This window comes from Embiotoca jacksoni, unplaced genomic scaffold (genome assembly GCF_022577435.1).
Source record: "Embiotoca jacksoni isolate LCO1_2020_lvr unplaced genomic scaffold, fEmbJac1.0.p SCAF_120, whole genome shotgun sequence".
Classification (NCBI taxonomy): Eukaryota; Metazoa; Chordata; class Actinopteri; family Embiotocidae; genus Embiotoca; species Embiotoca jacksoni.
The window spans coordinates 375,732-388,707 of record NW_027185253.1 but is presented as its reverse complement, the minus strand read 5'-3'; positions in this window follow the sequence as shown (position 1 = coordinate 388,707).

Genomic DNA, 12,976 nt, shown 5'->3' with positions numbered 1-12,976 from the left:
ACAGGAGCAGAGTGAGACATCTTTATTTAGTCTTTAGAAACAGGAGCAGAGTGAGACATCTTTATTTTGTCTTTAGAAACAGGAGCAGAGTGACACATCTATATTTGAACTTCAAAAACAGGAGCAGAGTGAGGCATCTTTATTTAGTCTTTAGAAACAGGAGCAGAGTGACACATCTTTATTTAGTCTTTAGAAACAGGAGCAGAGTGACACATCTTTATTTAGTCTTTAGAAACAGGACCAGAGTGACACATCTATATTTGAACTTCAAAAACAGGAGCAGAGTGAGACATCTTTATTTAGTCTTTAGAAACAGGAGCAGAATGAGACATCTGTATTTAGTCTTTAGAAACAGGAGCAGAGTGACACATCTATATTTGAACTTCAAAAACAGGACCAGAGTGAGACATCGTTATTTAAACTACAAAAACAGGAGCAGAGTGAGACATCTTTATTTAAACTGCAAAAACAGGAGCAGAGTGAGACATCTTCATTTAGTCTTTAGAAACAGGAGCAGAGTGAGACATCTATATTTGAACTACAGAAACACGAGCAGAGTGAGACATCTTTATTTTAACTGCAAAAACAGGAGCAGAGTGAGACATCTGTATTTAGTCTTTAGAAACAGGAGCAGAGTGACACATCTATATTTGAACTTCAAAAACAGGACCAGAGTGAGACATCGTTATTTGAACTTCAAAAACAGGAGCAGAGTGAGACATCTTTATTTAGTCTTTAGAAACAGGAGCAGAGTGACACATCTATATTTGAACTACAGAAACACGAGCAGAGTGACACATCTATATTTGAACTTCAAAAACAGGAGCAGAGTGAGACATCTTTATTTAGTCTTTGGAAAAAGGAGCAGAGTGAGACGTCTTTATTTAGTCTCCAGAAACAGGAGCAGAGTGAGACATCTTTATTTAAACTGCGAAAACAGGAGCAGAGTGAGACATCTTTATTTAGTCTTTAGATACAGGAGCAAAGTGACACATCTATATTTCAACTTCAAAAACAGGACCAGAGTGAGACATCGTTATTTAAACTGCAAAAACAGGAGCAGAGTGAGACATCTTTATTTAAACTGCAAAAACAGGAGCAGAGTGAGACATCTTTATTTAGTCTTTAGAAACAGGAGCAAAGTGACACATCTATATTTGAACTTCAAAAACAGGAGCAGAGTGAGACATCTTTATTTAGTCTTTAGAAACAGGAGCAGAGTGAGACATCTTTATTTAGTCTTTAGAAACAGGAGCAGAGTGACACATCTATATTTGAACTTCAAAAACAGGAGCAGAGTGAGACATCTTTATTTAAACTGCAAAAACAGGAGCAGAGTGAGACATCTTTAATTTAACTGCAAAAACAGGAGCAGAGTGAGAAATCTTTATTTAGTCTTTAGAAACAGGAGCAAAGTGACACATCTATATTTGAACTTCAAAAACAGGAGCAGAGTGAGACATCTTTATTTAGTCTTTAGAAACAGGAGCAGAGTGACACATCTATATTTGAACTTCAAAAACAGGAGCAGAGTGAGACATCTTTATTTAAACTGCAAAAACAGGAGCAGAGTGAGACATCTTTATTTAGTCTTTAGAAACAGGAGCAAAGTGACACATCTATATTTGAACTTCAAAAACAGGAGCAGAGTGAGACATCTTTATTTAGTCTTTAGAAACAGGAGCAGAGTGACACATCTATATTTGAACTTCAAAAACAGGAGCAGAGTGAGACATCTTTATTTAAACTGCAAAAACAGGAGCAGAGTGACACATCTATATTTGAACTTCAAAAACAGGAGCAGAGTGAGACATCTGTATTTAGTCTTTAGAAACAGGAGCATAGTGAGACATCTATATTTGAACTACAGAAACACGAGCAGAGTGAGACATCTTTATTTTAACTGCAAAAACAGGAGCAGAGTGAGACATCTTTATTTAGTCTTTAGATAAAGGAGCAAAGTGACACATCTATATTTGAACTTCAAAAACAGGAGCAGAGTGAGACATCTTTATTTAGTCTTTAGATACAGGAGCAAAGTGACACATCTATATTTGAACATCAAAAACAGGACCAGAGTGAGACATCGTTATTTAAACTGCAAAAACAGGAGCAGAGTGAGACATCTTTATTTAAACTGCAAAAACAGGAGCAGAGTGACACATCTTTATTTAAACTGCAAAAACAGGAGCAGAGTGACACATCTATATTTGAACTTCAAAAACAGGAGCAGAGTGAGACATCTGTATTTAGTCTTTAGAAACAGGAGCAAAGTGACACATCTATATTTGAACTTCAAAAACAGGAGCAGAGTGAGACATCTTTATTTAGTCTTTAGAAACAGGAGCAGAGTGACACATCTATATTTGAACTTCAAAAACAGGAGCAGAGTGAGACATCCTTATTTAGTCTCCAGAAACAGGAGCAGAGTGAGACATCTTTATTTAGTCTTTAGAAACAGGAACAAAGTGACACATCTATATTTGAACTTCAAAAACAGGAGCAGAGTGATAAATCTTTATTTAGTCTTTAGAAACAGGAGCAGAGTGACACATCTATATTTGAACTTCAAAAACAGGAGCAGAGTGAGACATCTTTATTTAGTCTTTGGAAAAAGGAGCAGAGTGAGACGTCTTTATTTAGTCTCCAGAAACAGGAGCAGAGTGAGACATCTTTATTTAAACTGCGAAAACAGGAGCAGAGTGAGACATCTTTATTTAGTCTTTAGATACAGGAGCAAAGTGACACATCTATATTTCAACTTCAAAAACAGGACCAGAGTGAGACATCGTTATTTAAACTGCAAAAACAGGAGCAGAGTGAGACATCTTTATTTAAACTGCAAAAACAGGAGCAGAGTGAGACATCTTTATTTAGTCTTTAGAAACAGGAGCAAAGTGACACATCTATATTTGAACTTCAAAAACAGGAGCAGAGTGAGACATCTTTATTTAGTCTTTAGAAACAGGAGCAGAGTGAGACATCTTTATTTAGTCTTTAGAAACAGGAGCAGAGTGACACATCTATATTTGAACTTCAAAAACAGGAGCAGAGTGAGACATCTTTATTTAAACTGCAAAAACAGGAGCAGAGTGAGACATCTTTATTTAAACTGCAAAAACTGGAGCAGAGTGAGACATCATTATTTAGTCTTTAGAAACAGGAGCATAGTGAGACATCTATATTTGAACTACAGAAACACGAGCAGAGTGAGACATCTTTAATTTAACTGCAAAAACAGGAGCAGAGTGAGAAATCTTTATTTAGTCTTTAGAAACAGGAGCAAAGTGACACATCTATATTTGAACTTCAAAAACAGGAGCAGAGTGAGACATCTTTATTTAAACTGCAAAAACAGGAGCAGAGTGAGACATCTTTATTTAAACTGCAAAAACTGGAGCAGAGTGAGACATCTTTATTTAGTCTACAGAAACAGGAGCAGAGTGAGATATCGTTATTTAAACTGCAAAAACAGGAGCAGAGTGAGACATCTTTATTTAAACTGCAAAAACTGGAGCAGAGTGAGACATCTTTATTTAGTCTACAGAAACAGGAGCAGAGTGAGACATCGTTATTTAAACTGCAAAAACAGGAGCAGAGTGAGACAACTTTATTTAGTCTTTAGAAACAGGATCAAAGTGACACATATATATTTGAACTTCAAAAACAGGAGCAGAGTGAGACATCTTTATTTAAACTGCAAAAACTGGAGCAGAGTGAGACATCTTTATTTAGTCTACAGAAACAGGAGCAGAGTGAGATATCGTTATTTAAACTGCAAAAACAGGAGCAGAGTGAGACATCTTTATTTAAACTGCAAAAACTGGAGCAGAGTGAGACATCTTTATTTAGTCTACAGAAACAGGAGCAGAGTGAGACATCGTTATTTAAACTGCAAAAACAGGAGCAGAGTGAGACAACTTTATTTAGTCTTTAGAAACAGGATCAAAGTGACACATATATATTTGAACTTCAAAAACAGGAGCAGAGTGAGACATCTGTATTTAGTCTTTAGAAACAGGAGCATAGTGAGACATCTATATTTGAACTACAGAAACACGAGCAGAGTGAGACATCTTTATTTTAACTGCAAAAACAGGAGCAGAGTGAGACATCTTTATTTAGTCTTTAGATACAGGAGCAAAGTGACACATCTATATTTGAACTTCAAAAACAGGAGCAGAGTGAGACATCTTTATTTAGTCTTTAGATAAAGGAGCAAAGTGACACATCTATATTTGAACATCAAAAACAGGACCAGAGTGAGACATCGTTATTTAAACTGCAAAAACAGGAGCAGAGTGAGACATCTTTATTTAAACTGCAAAAACAGGAGCAGAGTGAGACATCTTTATTTAGTCTGTAGAAACAGGAGCAGAGTGAGACATCTTTATTTAGTCTTTAGAAACAGGAGCAAAGTGACACATCTATATTTGAACTTCAAAAACAGGAGCAGAGTGAGACATCTTTATTTAAACTGCAAAAACAGGAGCAGAGTGAGACATCTTTATTTAAACTGCAAAAACAGGAGCAGAGTGAGACATCTTTATTTAAACTGCAAAAACAGGAGCAGAATGAGACATCTGTATTTAGTCTTTAGAAACAGGAGCAGAGTGAGACATCTATATTTGAACTACAGGAACACGAGCAGAGTGAGACATCTTTATTTAGTCTTTAGAAACAGGAGCAGAATGAGACATCTGTATTTAGTCTTTAGAAACAGGAGCAGAGTGACACATCTATATTTGAACTTCAAAAACAGGAGCAGAGTGAGACATCTTTATTTAGTCTTTAGAAACAGGAGCAGAGTGAGACATCTGTATTTAGTATTTAGAAAAATGAGCAGAGTGAGACGTCTTTATTTAAACTGCAAAAACAGGAGCAGAGTGAGACATCTTTATTTAGTCTTTAGAAACAGGAGCAGAGTGACACATCTATATTTAGTCTTTAGAAACAGGAGCAGAGTGAGACATCTTTATTTAGTCTTTAGAAACAGGAGCAGAGTGAGACATCTGTATTTAGTCTTTAGAAAAATGAGCAGAGTGAGACGTCTTTATTTAAACTGCAAAAACAGGAGCAGAGTGAGACATCTTTATTTAGTCTTTAGAAACAGGAGCAGAGTGACACATCTATATTTAGTCTTTAGAAACAGGAGCAGAGTGAGACATCTTTATTTAGTCTTTAGATACAGGAGCAAAGTGACACATCTATATTTGAACTTCAAAAACAGGAGCAGAGTGAGACATCTTTATTTAGTCTTTAGATACAGGAGCAGAGTGAGACATCTTTATTTAAACTGCAAAAACAGGAGAAGAGTGAGACATCTTTATTTAAACTGCAATAACAGGAGCAGAGTGAGACATCTTTATTTAAACTGCAAAAACAGGAGCAGAGTGAGACATCTTTATTTAGTCTTTAGAAACAGGAGCAGAGTGAGACAACTTTATTTAGTCTTTAGAAACAGGAGCAAAGTGACACATCTATATTTCAACTTCAAAAACAGGAGCAGAGTGAGACATCTTTATTTAGTCTTTAGAAACAGGAGCAGAGTGACACATCTATATTTGAACTTCAAAAACAGGAGCAGAGTGACACATCTTTATTTAAACTGCAAAAACAGGAGCAGAGTGAGACATCTTTAATTAAACTGCAATAACAGGAGCAGAGTGAGACATCTTTATTTAAACTGCAATAACAGGAGCAGAGTGAGACATCTATATTTGAACTTCAAAAACAGGAGCAGAGTGAGATGTCTTTATTTAAACTGCAAAAACAGGAGCAGAGTGAGACATCTTTAATTAGTCTTTAGAAACAGGAGCAGAGTGAGACATCTATATTTGAACTACAGAAAGACGAGCAGAGTGAGACATCTTTATTTTAACTGCAAAAACAGGAGCAGAGTGAGACATCTTTATTTAGTCTCCAGAAACAGGAGCAGAGTGAGACATCTTTATTTAGTCTTTAGAAACAGGAGCAAAGTGACACATCTATATTTGAACTTCAAAAACAGGAGCAGAGTGAGACATCTTTATTTAGTCTTTAGAAACAGGAGCAGAGTGACACATCTATATTTGAACTTCAAAAACAGGACCAGAGTGAGACATCGTTATTTAAACTGCAAAAACAGGAGCAGAGTGAGACATCTTTATTTAAACTGCAAAAACAGGAGCAGAGTGAGACATCTTTATTTAGTCTACAGAAACAGGAGCAGAGTGAGACATCGTTATTTAAACTGCAAAAACAGGAGCAGAGTGAGACATCTTTATTTACTCTTTAGAAACATAAGCTGAGTGAGACATCTTTATTTAAACTGCAAAAACAGGAGCAGAGTGAGACATCTGTATTTGAACTTCAAAAACAGGAGCAGAGTGAGACATCTTTATTTAGTCTTTAGAAACAGGAGCAAAGTGACACATCTATATTTGAACTTCAAAAACAGGAGCAGAGTGAGACATCTTTATTTAGTCTTTAGAAACAGGAGCAGAGTGACACATCTATATTTGAACTTCAAAAACAGGACCAGAGTGAGACATCGTTATTTAAACTGCAAAAACAGGAGCAGAGTGAGACATCTTTATTTAAACTGCAAAAACAGGAGCAGAGTGAGACATCTTTATTTAGTCTTTAGAAACAGGAGCAGAGTGACACATCTTTATTTAGTCTTTAGAAACAGGAGCAGAGTGACACATCTTTATTTAGTCTTTAGAAACAGGACCAGAGTGACACATCTATATTTGAACTTCAAAAACACGAGCAGAGTGAGACATCTTTATTTAGTCTTTAGAAACAGGAGCAGAATGAGACATCTGTATTTAGTCTTTAGAAACAGGAGCAGAGTGACACATCTATATTTGAACTTCAAAAACAGGACCAGAGTGAGACATCGTTATTTAAACTACAAAAACAGGAGCAGAGTGAGACATCTTTATTTAAACTGCAAAAACAGGAGCAGAGTGAGATATCTTTATTTAGTCTTTAGAAAATGGAGCAGAGTGAGACATCTTTATTTAAACTGCAAAAACAGGAGCAGAGTGAGACATCTTCATTTAGTCTTTAGAAACAGGAGCAGAGTGAGACATCTATATTTGAACTACAGAAACACGAGCAGAGTGAGACATCTTTATTTAGTCTTTAGAAACAGGAGCAGAGTGACACATCTATATTTGAACTTCAAAAACAGGACCAGAGTGAGACATCGTTATTTGAACTTCAAAAACAGGAGCAGAGTGAGACATCTTTATTTAGTCTTTAGAAACAGGAGCAGAGTGACACATATATATTTGAACTTCAAAAACAGGACCAGAGTGAGACATCGTTATTTGAACTTCAAAAACAGGAGCAGAGTGAGACATCTTTATTTAGTCTTTAGAAACAGGAGCAGAGTGACACATATATATTTGAACTACAGAAACACGAGCAGAGTGAGACATCTTTATTTAGTCTTTAGAAAATGGAGCAGAGTGAGACATCTTTAATTAGTCTACAGAAGCAGGAGCAGAGTGAGACATCTTTATTTAGTCTTTAGAAACAGGAGCAGAGTGAGACATCTTTATTTAGTCTTTAGAAACAGGAGCAAAGTGACACATCTATATTTCAACTTCAAAAACAGGAGCAGAGTGAGACATCTTTATTTAGTCTTTAGAAACAGGAGCAGAGTGAGACATCTTTATTTTGTCTTTAGAAACAGGAGCAGAGTGACACATCTATATTTGAACTTCAAAAACAGGAGCAGAGTGAGACATCTTTATTTAGTCTTTAGAAAATGGAGCAGAGTGAGACATCTTTAATTAGTCTACAGAAGCAGGAGCAGAGTGAGACATCTTTATTTAGTCTTTAGAAACAGGAGCAGAGTGAGACATCTTTATTTAGTCTTTAGAAACAGGAGCAGAGTGAGACATCTTTATTTAGTCTTTAGAAACAGGAGCAAAGTGACACATCTATATTTCAACTTCAAAAACAGGAGCAGAGTGAGACATCTTTATTTAGTCTTTAGAAACAGGAGCAGAGTGAGACATCTTTATTTTGTCTTTAGAAACAGGAGCAGAGTGACACATCTATATTTGAACTTCAAAAACAGGAGCAGAGTGAGACATCTTTATTTAGTCTTTAGAAACAGGAGCAGAGTGACACATATTTATTTAGTCTTTAGAAACAGGACCAGAGTGACACATCTATATTTGAACTTCAAAAACAGGAGCAGAGTGAGACATCTTTATTTAGTCTTTAGAAACAGGAGCAGAATGAGACATCTGTATTTAGTCTTTAGAAACAGGAGCAGAGTGACACATCTATATTTGAACTTCAAAAACAGGACCAGAGTGAGACATCGTTATTTAAACTACAAAAACAGGAGCAGAGTGAGACATCTTTATTTAAACTGCAAAAACAGGAGCAGAGTGAGACATCTTTATTTAGTCTTTAGAAAATGGAGCAGAGTGAGACATCTTTATTTAAACTGCAAAAACAGGAGCAGAGTGAGACATCTGTATTTAGTCTTTAGAAACAGGAGCAGAGTGACACATCTATATTTGAACTTCAAAAACAGGAGCAGAGTGAGACATCTTTAATTAAACTGCAATAACAGGAGCAGAGTGAGACATCTTTATTTAAACTGCAATAACAGGAGCAGAGTGAGACATCTATATTTGAACTTCAAAAACAGGAGCAGAGTGAGATGTCTTTATTTAAACTGCAAAAACAGGAGCAGAGTGACACATCTATATTTGAACTACAGAAAGACGAGCAGAGTGAGACATCTTTATTTTAACTGCAAAAACAGGAGCAGAGTGAGACATCTTTATTTAGTCTCCAGAAACAGGAGCAGAGTGAGACATCTTTATTTAGTCTTTAGAAACAGGAGCAAAGTGACACATCTATATTTGAACTTCAAAAACAGGAGCAGAGTGAGACATCTTTATTTAGTCTTTAGAAACAGGAGCAGAGTGACACATCTATATTTGAACTTCAAAAACAGGACCAGAGTGAGACATCGTTATTTAAACTGCAAAAACAGGAGCAGAGTGAGACATCTTTATTTAAACTGCAAAAACAGGAGCAGAGTGAGACATCTTTATTTAGTCTTTAGAAACAGGAGCAGAGTGACACATCTTTATTTAGTCTTTAGAAACAGGAGCAGAGTGACACATCTTTATTTAGTCTTTAGAAACAGGACCAGAGTGACACATCTATATTTGAACTTCAAAAACACGAGCAGAGTGAGACATCTTTATTTAGTCTTTAGAAACAGGAGCAGAATGAGACATCTGTATTTAGTCTTTAGAAACAGGAGCAGAGTGACACATCTATATTTGAACTTCAAAAACAGGACCAGAGTGAGACATCGTTATTTAAACTACAAAAACAGGAGCAGAGTGAGACATCTTTATTTAAACTGCAAAAACAGGAGCAGAGTGAGATATCTTTATTTAGTCTTTAGAAAATGGAGCAGAGTGAGACATCTTTATTTAAACTGCAAAAACAGGAGCAGAGTGAGACATCTTCATTTAGTCTTTAGAAACAGGAGCAGAGTGAGACATCTATATTTGAACTACAGAAACACGAGCAGAGTGAGACATCTTTATTTTAACTGCAAAAACAGGAGCAGAGTGAGACATCTGTATTTAGTCTTTAGAAACAGGAGCAGAGTGACACATCTATATTTGAACTTCAAAAACAGGACCAGAGTGAGACATCGTTATTTGAACTTCAAAAACAGGAGCAGAGTGAGACATCTTTATTTAGTCTTTAGAAACAGGAGCAGAGTGAGACATCTTTATTTAGTCTTTAGAAAATGGAGCAGAGTGAGACATCTTTAATTAGTCTACAGAAGCAGGAGCAGAGTGAGACATCTTTATTTAGTCTTTAGAAACAGGAGCAGAGTGAGACATCTTTATTTAGTCTTTAGAAAATGGAGCAGAGTGAGACATCTTTATTTAAACTGCAAAAACAGGAGCAGAGTGAGACATCTTCATTTAGTCTTTAGAAACAGGAGCAGAGTGAGACATCTATATTTGAACTACAGAAACACGAGCAGAGTGAGACATCTTTATTTTAACTGCAAAAACAGGAGCAGAGTGAGACATCTGTATTTAGTCTTTAGAAACAGGAGCAGAGTGACACATCTATATTTGAACTTCAAAAACAGGACCAGAGTGAGACATCGTTATTTGAACTTCAAAAACAGGAGCAGAGTGAGACATCTTTATTTAGTCTTTAGAAACAGGAGCAGAGTGACACATATATATTTGAACTACAGAAACACGAGCAGAGTGAGACATCTTTATTTAGTCTTTAGAAAATGGAGCAGAGTGAGACATCTTTAATTAGTCTACAGAAGCAGGAGCAGAGTGAGACATCTTTATTTAGTCTTTAGAAACAGGAGCAGAGTGAGACATCTTTATTTAGTCTTTAGAAACAGGAGCAAAGTGACACATCTATATTTCAACTTCAAAAACAGGAGCAGAGTGAGACATCTTTATTTAGTCTTTAGAAACAGGAGCAGAGTGAGACATCTTTATTTTGTCTTTAGAAACAGGAGCAGAGTGACACATCTATATTTGAACTTCAAAAACAGGAGCAGAGTGAGGCATCTTTATTTAGTCTTTAGAAACAGGAGCAGAGTGACACATCTTTATTTAGTCTTTAGAAACAGGACCAGAGTGACACATCTATATTTGAACTTCAAAAACACGAGCAGAGTGAGACATCTTTATTTAGTCTTTAGAAACAGGAGCAGAATGAGACATCTGTATTTAGTCTTTAGAAACAGGAGCAGAGTGACACATCTATATTTGAACTTCAAAAACAGGACCAGAGTGAGACATCGTTATTTAAACTACAAAAACAGGAGCAGAGTGAGACATCTTTATTTAAACTGCAAAAACAGGAGCAGAGTGAGATATCTTTATTTAGTCTTTAGAAAATGGAGCAGAGTGAGACATCTTTATTTAAACTGCAAAAACAGGAGCAGAGTGAGACATCTTCATTTAGTCTTTAGAAACAGGAGCAGAGTGAGACATCTATATTTGAACTACAGAAACACGAGCAGAGTGAGACATCTTTATTTTAACTGCAAAAACAGGAGCAGAGTGAGACATCTGTATTTAGTCTTTAGAAACAGGAGCAGAGTGACACATCTATATTTGAACTTCAAAAACAGGACCAGAGTGAGACATCGTTATTTGAACTTCAAAAACAGGAGCAGAGTGAGACATCTTTATTTAGTCTTTAGAAACAGGAGCAGAGTGACACATATATATTTGAACTACAGAAACACGAGCAGAGTGAGACATCTTTATTTAGTCTTTAGAAAATGGAGCAGAGTGAGACATCTTTAATTAGTCTACAGAAGCAGGAGCAGAGTGAGACATCTTTATTTAGTCTTTAGAAACAGGAGCAGAGTGAGACATCTTTATTTAGTCTTTAGAAACAGGAGCAAAGTGACACATCTATATTTCAACTTCAAAAACAGGAGCAGAGTGAGACATCTTTATTTAGTCTTTAGAAACAGGAGCAGAGTGAGACATCTTTATTTTGTCTTTAGAAACAGGAGCAGAGTGACACATCTATATTTGAACTTCAAAAACAGGAGCAGAGTGAGACATCTTTATTTAGTCTTTAGAAAATGGAGCAGAGTGAGACATCTTTAATTAGTCTACAGAAGCAGGAGCAGAGTGAGACATCTTTATTTAGTCTTTAGAAACAGGAGCAGAGTGAGACATCTTTATTTAGTCTTTAGAAACAGGAGCAGAGTGAGACATCTTTATTTAGTCTTTAGAAACAGGAGCAAAGTGACACATCTATATTTCAACTTCAAAAACAGGAGCAGAGTGAGACATCTTTATTTAGTCTTTAGAAACAGGAGCAGAGTGAGACATCTTTATTTTGTCTTTAGAAACAGGAGCAGAGTGACACATCTATATTTGAACTTCAAAAACAGGAGCAGAGTGAGACATCTTTATTTAGTCTTTAGAAACAGGAGCAGAGTGACACATCTTTATTTAGTCTTTAGAAACAGGACCAGAGTGACACATCTATATTTGAACTTCAAAATCAGGAGCAGAGTGAGACATCTTTATTTAGTCTTTAGAAACAGGAGCAGAATGAGACATCTGTATTTAGTCTTTAGAAACAGGAGCAGAGTGACACATCTATATTTGAACTTCAAAAACAGGAGCAGAGTGAGACATCTTTAATTAAACTGCAATAACAGGAGCAGAGTGAGACATCTTTATTTAAACTTCAAAAACAGGAGCAGAGTGAGACATCTTTATTTAGTCTTTAGAAACAGGAGCAAAGTGACACATCTATATTTGAACTTCAAAAACAGGAGCAGAGTGAGACATCTTTATTTAGTCTTTAGAAACAGGAGCAGAGTGACACATCTATATTTGAACTTCAAAAACAGGACCAGAGTGAGACATCTTTATTTAGTCTTTAGAAAATGGAGCAGAGTGAGACATCTTTAATTAGTCTACAGAAGCAGGAGCAGAGTGAGACATCTTTATTTAGTCTTTAGAAACAGGAGCAGAGTGAGACATCTTTATTTAGTCTTTAGAAACAGGAGCAAAGTGACACATCTATATTTCAACTTCAAAAACAGGAGCAGAGTGAGACATCTTTATTTAGTCTTTAGAAACAGGAGCAGAGTGAGACATCTTTATTTTGTCTTTAGAAACAGGAGCAGAGTGACACATCTATATTTGAACTTCAAAAACAGGAGCAGAGTGAGGCATCTTTATTTAGTCTTTAGAAACAGGAGCAAAGTGACACATCTTTATTTAGTCTTTAGAAACAGGAGCAGAGTGACACATCTTTATTTAGTCTTTAGAAACAGGACCAGAGTGACACATCTATATTTGAACTTCAAAAACAGGAGCAGAGTGAGACATCTTTATTTAGTCTTTAGAAACAGGAGCAGAATGAGACATCTGTATTTAGTCTTTAGAAACAGGAGCAGAGTGACACATCTATATTT